General features: G+C 44.7%; 1 pseudogene; it reads left to right on the top strand.

The window, feature by feature from the left end:
- Nucleotides 1-4797: 4797 nt before the first annotated feature.
- Nucleotides 4798-6638, top strand: LOC123182692 (S-type anion channel SLAH2-like; annotated as a pseudogene).
- The last annotated feature ends 331 nt before the right edge of the window (nt 6639-6969 follow it).

Here is a 6969-nt window from a genome sequence, read left to right on the forward strand (position 1 = left end):
GTACCAAAAAAGATGTACTTGCTCCTAAGGCTGTGGAATCTCCCAGAATTCCCAATGTTGAAGAGAGATACTTGATGGATTATCTTAAATCCATTTATGCTTATGACGAGAACCCAGCTGACATGGTTGGGGAGATCATTAGGAGATCATACACACTTTTTGAAATACTGCTTGTCTAAAAAAGGGAAACACTTGGATGATTTATTAATCAGATTGCATTGCTTTGCTAAACTTTGTGTGCTCAATATAGAACAATTTGTTGCTTTAGGAAGGATACTAAACACATCCCCCTTTCAATGTGAGTACAATGATAATCATACCTTAGCTTCCTATGTTAAGGGAGAATATCATTATTACCAGATAGAACAAATTGAAGAATTTGTTACTTTCATGGTGCTTATGAAATTGCCTCTTTGCTTGAGAATTCTAGAAGTGATAATGCTACTATGAAATCTGAATTTTTTTCTATACTTAAATATTTATTTAACAATTTGAATAGTAATCCTTATGTTAATTACTAATGAAATTAAAAGGATCGCCTCTATCGGAGAAGAGACTGGCATTTTGCAGGAACCAATGGAAGAAGAAAATGATGTGAGCTCATTAGATGAAAAAGATGAGGAGGAGAGTGAAGGATAAAAGGAGGAAGAGAGGATTAGCTACATGTGCCCACTTTCCAACAAGAGTAACTCTTTAACTCATACAATGTTTAATTATTCCCTTTTTGTTGACTTTGATGCTTATGGCCAAGAGGGCCCTCAGAATAATACTTATGGAGATGAACTTGCTATAGTTCCTTATGTTAAAAAATGTAGTTGTTAATTGATAGTCCTATTATCCTTTTGAATTCTCTCAATTACATTATACCGGAGAAGTTTGCGCTTATTAATGATTACATTTATGGGTTGTGTTTATCTTATGCACACAATGATTCTAATTAAAATAATATGCATGTGCTTTCTGCTCTTGTTTGCAATTATTATGAGAGAGGGACTTCATTTCTCCCTCTCTATGTTTCTAGTCAAATAAAATCGTAAGAAACCGCCTACACTATATATTGACCTTTACTTTGTGTTCATGATTTGTTCTCTTATGGCATGCCAGTGCATAGTAGACTTCATTGTTACATGGTCTATGTTACTTTGTGCTCACCATTGAGATCTAAATCATTGTTAATCAAAATTGTCTTTGATATACCTTGGGATCATGGTGGAATGGTTAATTGAGCACAATATGCCTAGCTTTATGGCTTAAAAGAAAACATTGCCTGGGAGACCGTCAGGAAGTTTTTGGAGAGGCTTTTCTTTATTATTTTGTGTGCTTTTAAACTTTTTGAAAGCAAACAATAAAGAGGGGAACTTAAAATTTTTTCAAAATAGGGAAGTGATTAGAAAGGTGTGCATTGCAGAAGTATGAGTGTGCCTTGAACATTTCTGTTACTGCCATGAAACAAAATAAATCTTTTCATGAAACCTTCTCAACCAATTTTTTATCCTAATGTATAAACCACTGTACCACAAACATGAAGTGCCAGGGTTTACCTTTAGCATATGGTAGTTTGCAATTTATGTGTGTTCTGCTGAGATAGAAACTTTTCTTGCAGTATTTTCTTATATTTTAATAAGAATATGGTAAAATCATGACATTTAACATAGTATAGATATGTGAGTTCTCTGTTACATTCTAATTTCTTAGAAGTTTTGGAGATACAGAAGTATATGTTTCATCTACATCTTTATAGACTGTCATATTTTGACAGATTGTTGTTATAGTTGTCATAAACTGCTTATGTTCACAATTTTATTGTTCTCATTTTGCATGGGCGTGCTAGAATTGTTTAGTATACAATAGGTAATGATAAATTATAATTAAAAATATTGTTGCAATAGGACATGATGGGACTTGATGATATTTCTGTTAACCCCTCTAATAAAAGTTATGTTGAGTTTTTAAGACAGAAGGGAGAGAGTGATATGAGAGAATGTTGGAGACGCAAGAGCTCAAGCTTGTGATGCCCAAGGCATCACCGAGGAATTATTTGAAGAGGTATCAAGCTCCAAGCTGTGGGATGCCGCGACATCCTCCATCTTCCTCAACAAATGCCAGTTTATCTTGGTCAGACCTAACATTTTATTTGTTCACGTGATATACGTAAATTTTTGGAGCATGATTTTTATTTTTATTTCGAATAAACATGCACCATGCTGGTTTGGGATGATTCTTTATGGTCCTTGGTTGATTTATAAAATGCTATATGCACTTCACTTATATCTTCTCACTTTGGCTTTATAGAGTGGAGAGAATTGCAAAAACCATTGAAATTGAAGGCTAGGTTTTTCAGAAACATGGATTTACAAATTTATGCCAAAAATCACTAATTTTGTGACTATTTTTTAACAGTAACACTAGTCGGCGGCTTAGACCATTTTTAGCATGAGACCCGCCTATAAGGGTGACGTGGCATAAAAAGCTAATTACATACCCAGTACAATTTTCTCTTACAAAATAACCACTAGAAAAGCAACCGGGTCCTTCATGGCCTTCCTCTCCCACCATTCCGTTGATAGACACCGGCGGCAACTCCCTCTTCAAGCAGCCATCGTTGATCCCCATGACGTCGACGCGGACGCCTACCTGAGCCAGGAGAAAGGCAGCGCCTGGCCAATGATGTGGCCATGGCGGGGCCTAGTGGCAGCAATGGCGCACTCGCCAGGAATATAGGGGCAGTGCACCTCAAGCATTGCCATCCCTCATCACGACTACGTGGGCTACCTTCGTCGTCGCACCCTCACCGTCTGTCGTCGTCACGCCTCCTCTTCACTTTGTCGGCACCGATACAGCAAGGGGAGGCTGGGCATCGTACGCGTGGGGGGAGACGCATAAGAGGCGTCGGGCTGAGTAGAGGAAATGAGAGGAAGGAGCACAGAGAGAGCAGCAGAGGCGCGGTAGCCGCATGGGCCGCCTAGGATGGGGCTAGGGTTCGCCGCCGCCTCCATTCAGGAAGCTGTCACCACCGTGTCGAAGAAGCTCAAGGTCGTGGGGGGGGGGGGGGAGGGGGAGGGAGGAGTTGCGCGGGTAGGGCGGCAGCGGGCGGCTGTGCTGAGAGAAAATAGGACCTTATCCTCTTCGGCACTTTTACAATTTAGTCTTTGCTATTCCGTCTAATTGTGATCCGTTATGTCATGTCACGTCACCCTTATAGACAGGTCCCACATGTCATCACCGTGCTCAAAACGGCCTAAGGCACCGACGAGTGTTTTCTATAAAATAAAATAAAATAATATAGGGACACAATTACTGTTTTTTCGCACAAAACTATAAACATGTGTTTCCTACAACCCTAGCCTTCAATATTGATGGTTTCTGCAATTCACTGTATATAAACAGAATGGGCTTTTCTGTGCTTTACTTATATCTTTTGGAGTTTGGATACTTGTTTCTCTATGCCTAGCATCATGTTATTTGTAGAATGCTTTTTTTCTTCACTTATACTTGTTAGAGCGCGAAAATAGTTGTTTCACGCATCGATGAGCGAAACCCAACTGTTGCATTACTCGCTCCAGAAGAGCCCAGTCAATCTTGCGTAGAACAACCACGCTCTGTTCCGCAGGCCGCAAGAGCATCAAGAATGGGACGCAGTCCATTAACGAAATATTTAGCTATTACTTTATAGATCACATTGCGAAGACCGATGTGCCTGAAATCAGTGTCTCTGAAAGAATCCGGCCGGAAACCATCCGGTGAGTTCATGATTTGATCTGCTTAAGATATGCTAATATTGGTTTGCTCAGTTGCAACGCAGCCACTTTTGTTAGTCAAATTGCTTAGCTGGTGTATTAATCCCTCCAGCAAGTTGTCATATAGGATCTCTATTTAAGAAAGGCTAGTGCAGCGATCGTGCAGGTAATTAACATATGGCTCACATGTGCTCTTAATTAATTCCTTTCTGTTCTAAATATATTTTAAAAAATGAAAGCTGCGTATGATGTGAGACTTTGTTACAACGTGACGCAAGATGTCTCTTAATTAATTTCCACCACTAATTGGTGTTAAAGTTTCCAGCTATGTCTGTACAGAGCTAACCGCAAATCGTGATGACGCTGCTTCAATTGATGGTGCACACAGACTTGGGTTTTCCTCGGTTAACCACGGAACCAAACAAATAAATTTGGGTTAATCATATTCGGGGACTATTTTCTTTATGATTATTTCGGTGGCAATTCAACAGAAAATGGAATTTGAAATTTTTGAATAAACCAAACAGAATTAAGCATATGAATGCCCTTCTCTAATTATATGCGTGCAAGTGCCAACGAAAATATAATATCCTGAAAATTCTTCTCAAGACAAATCTACACTTATCATTTTCCAACTTCAAAACTGAGAATTAAAACAACATTATTGGTCAAGCAATCAAATGAAATCTCTGCCAACTGGAAAAATCAAATGAAATTGTATAAGCTATCAAGGAAGGGAACATTTTTAAAAGAAAAAGGCTAGCGATGGTCTCTATCTTTTCTTTTAGGGAGCAATGGTCTCTATCTGATTACATCAAAACATGCATATACCTTCTTTACAATTCCACCCAATTCTTAACAGGTTATCTCAAGTTAAAATGCTATTACGAGATGCTAACCTAAGTCCAGAGAAGCATTTTCACCGTCAAAGGGGTCTCTTTGTCCTGCTCTCCATGTGTGTATATAAGGTGGCCACGGTGATGCACATGTATCCACGACGAACTGACTGCCCTGCTGCCAGAGTTGTGTTTACTACCACACAGCTTGTTGGCTTGTTGCCATGGCGGGCAGGGGGGCCAGCATCAGCAGAATACGGATGGCGGGGCTGCCCGGGACGGGCGCCGGTGGCCACCATGCCGTTCCGACTGGTGGCGCCGCCGTGGCGGTTCACGGTGAGCCGACGCTGGGGGACACGCCGTTGTCCGTCTCCTTCAGCGTGCCGAGCTCGCCGTCCGGGATCCACCTCGCGCAGGGACGACTCCGCATGCCCCCGTCCGCCCACGCCAGCATCGCTGAGGTGCACGCTACTCCGGTGCTGCCAAGCGAGTCAGAGCAGGTCGAGGGTCGCCATCTCGTCGTGCCGCAGCTGGTAAAGCATGCCCAACACCACTCGCAGTCGTCGCTGGTGATCCAAAGTGCCGGAGAGGGGCCGCGGAGCAACAGCACGCGCGAGCTGGACCGCCAATTCGACCAGTTCAGGACCTTCTCCGGCCGGCACAACCGCCAGCTCTCCAACCTCCGTGGCCTGCCTCAGGACCCGCCGGGGACGGACGTCGAGCACGGTGCAGTGTCCAAGCTCTTCGAGGAGGACACCAACGAGGATGACGACGTCCCCACCGCCGACCGCTACTTCGCTGCCCTCGAAGGACCTGAGTTTGACACCCTTCGTGTATGTACCGTGTCCGTGCCCCCAAACTTTCACCTTCCTTACTAAAACCATCGTCGTTGGTCTCTAACTAAAGCATGGACATGCAGTCAACAGAGGTGGCGGTGCTGCCCAAGGACGAGCCATGGCCATTCCTTCTTCGGTTCCCGATTAGCGCATTTGGGATGTGCCTTGGCGTGAGCAGCCAAGCGATGCTATGGAAGACGCTCCAGTCGGAGCCCTCTACGGCGTTCCTCCGCGTACACCCTGCCGTCAGCCACGTCCTCTGGTGGATCTCACTCGCCCTCACCGTCATCGTCTCCATCACCTACCTCCTCAAGGTTGTCTTCTACTTCGAGGCCGTCCGCCGCGAGTTCCACCACCCTGTGCGCGTCAACACCCTCCTCAAGGGTGTGCCACACCCGGTGTGGGAGATCCACCATGTCGTCTGGTACCTTCTCATGGCGCCCATCTTCTGGCTCGATATCAAGATCTACGGCCAATGGATGTCCAGTGGTGAGAGGCGCCTCTCCAAGGTGGCCAACCCATCCAACCACCTTGCCATTGTCGGCAACTTTGTCGGCGCGCTACTTGGTGCCAGGATGGGCCTCCGGGAGCTACCAATCTTCTTCTTCGCTGTTGGGTTCGCCCACTACGTTGTGCTCTTTGTCACCCTCTATCAGCGGCTCCCCACCAATATGCAACTCCCCAAGGATCTCCACCCGGTCTTCTTTCTTTTCGTCGCTGCGCCTAGTGTGGCATCCATGGCCTGGACGAGGATCTCTGGCGAGTTCAACGATGGTGCCAAGCTCCTTTACTACGTCTCACTCTTCCTCTACGTGTCATTGGTGGTGCGCGTCAACCTCTTTTGGGGGTTTAGGTTCTCGCTGGCGTGGTGGGCATACACATTCCCGATGACAAGTGTTGCCCTGGCGACGGTATTGTATGCATCAGAGGTGGACAACTTGGTGACGCGAGCAATGGCACTCGGGCTTTCGGGGATTGCCACCATGACCATCATTGTGGTGCTGGCCGCCACCATGTACCACGCCTTTGTGCGCGGAGACCTCTTCCCTAATGATGTGTCCATCACCATCACAAAGCAGAGACTTAAATTCAGCAAGATTCTCGCTCACCTTCAGACGTGTGGCTCCGATGTCAAGGAGCTCGTTGTCTCTATCCCCAATTTCAATTCAAATTCCAAGCAAGGCGCCTACTCTGACGACTCTGACTCCAATGCTAGGATGAACAACTGACTCGATGAGGGTCCAATGACTCACATGCATGGAAGAGCATGGCGTTAGATGGCGCTGGAAGACATTGTATGCATGGAATGCACGCGCATCTGGCTTACAGTGATGAGTACAAACTCATTTGTACATAATTCTTTCTCTGTGTTTGTTGAAGTATCATAATTTGCCAATTTTGCTGCACACAGTGATGGATTGGCAGCAATATCCTCGAGCAATTTGCATTGCCATGATGATGATATGATTTCAGGAATAAACTGTTGGGTTTGTAAATTTAGTGGTTATTATATTCGTGTTCTTCAGAAGTGCACATAAACCTCAGTCACATTTTTAGAAC

This window comes from Triticum aestivum, chromosome 1A, assembly GCF_018294505.1.
Source record: "Triticum aestivum cultivar Chinese Spring chromosome 1A, IWGSC CS RefSeq v2.1, whole genome shotgun sequence".
Lineage (NCBI taxonomy): Eukaryota > Viridiplantae > Streptophyta > Magnoliopsida > Poales > Poaceae > Triticum > Triticum aestivum.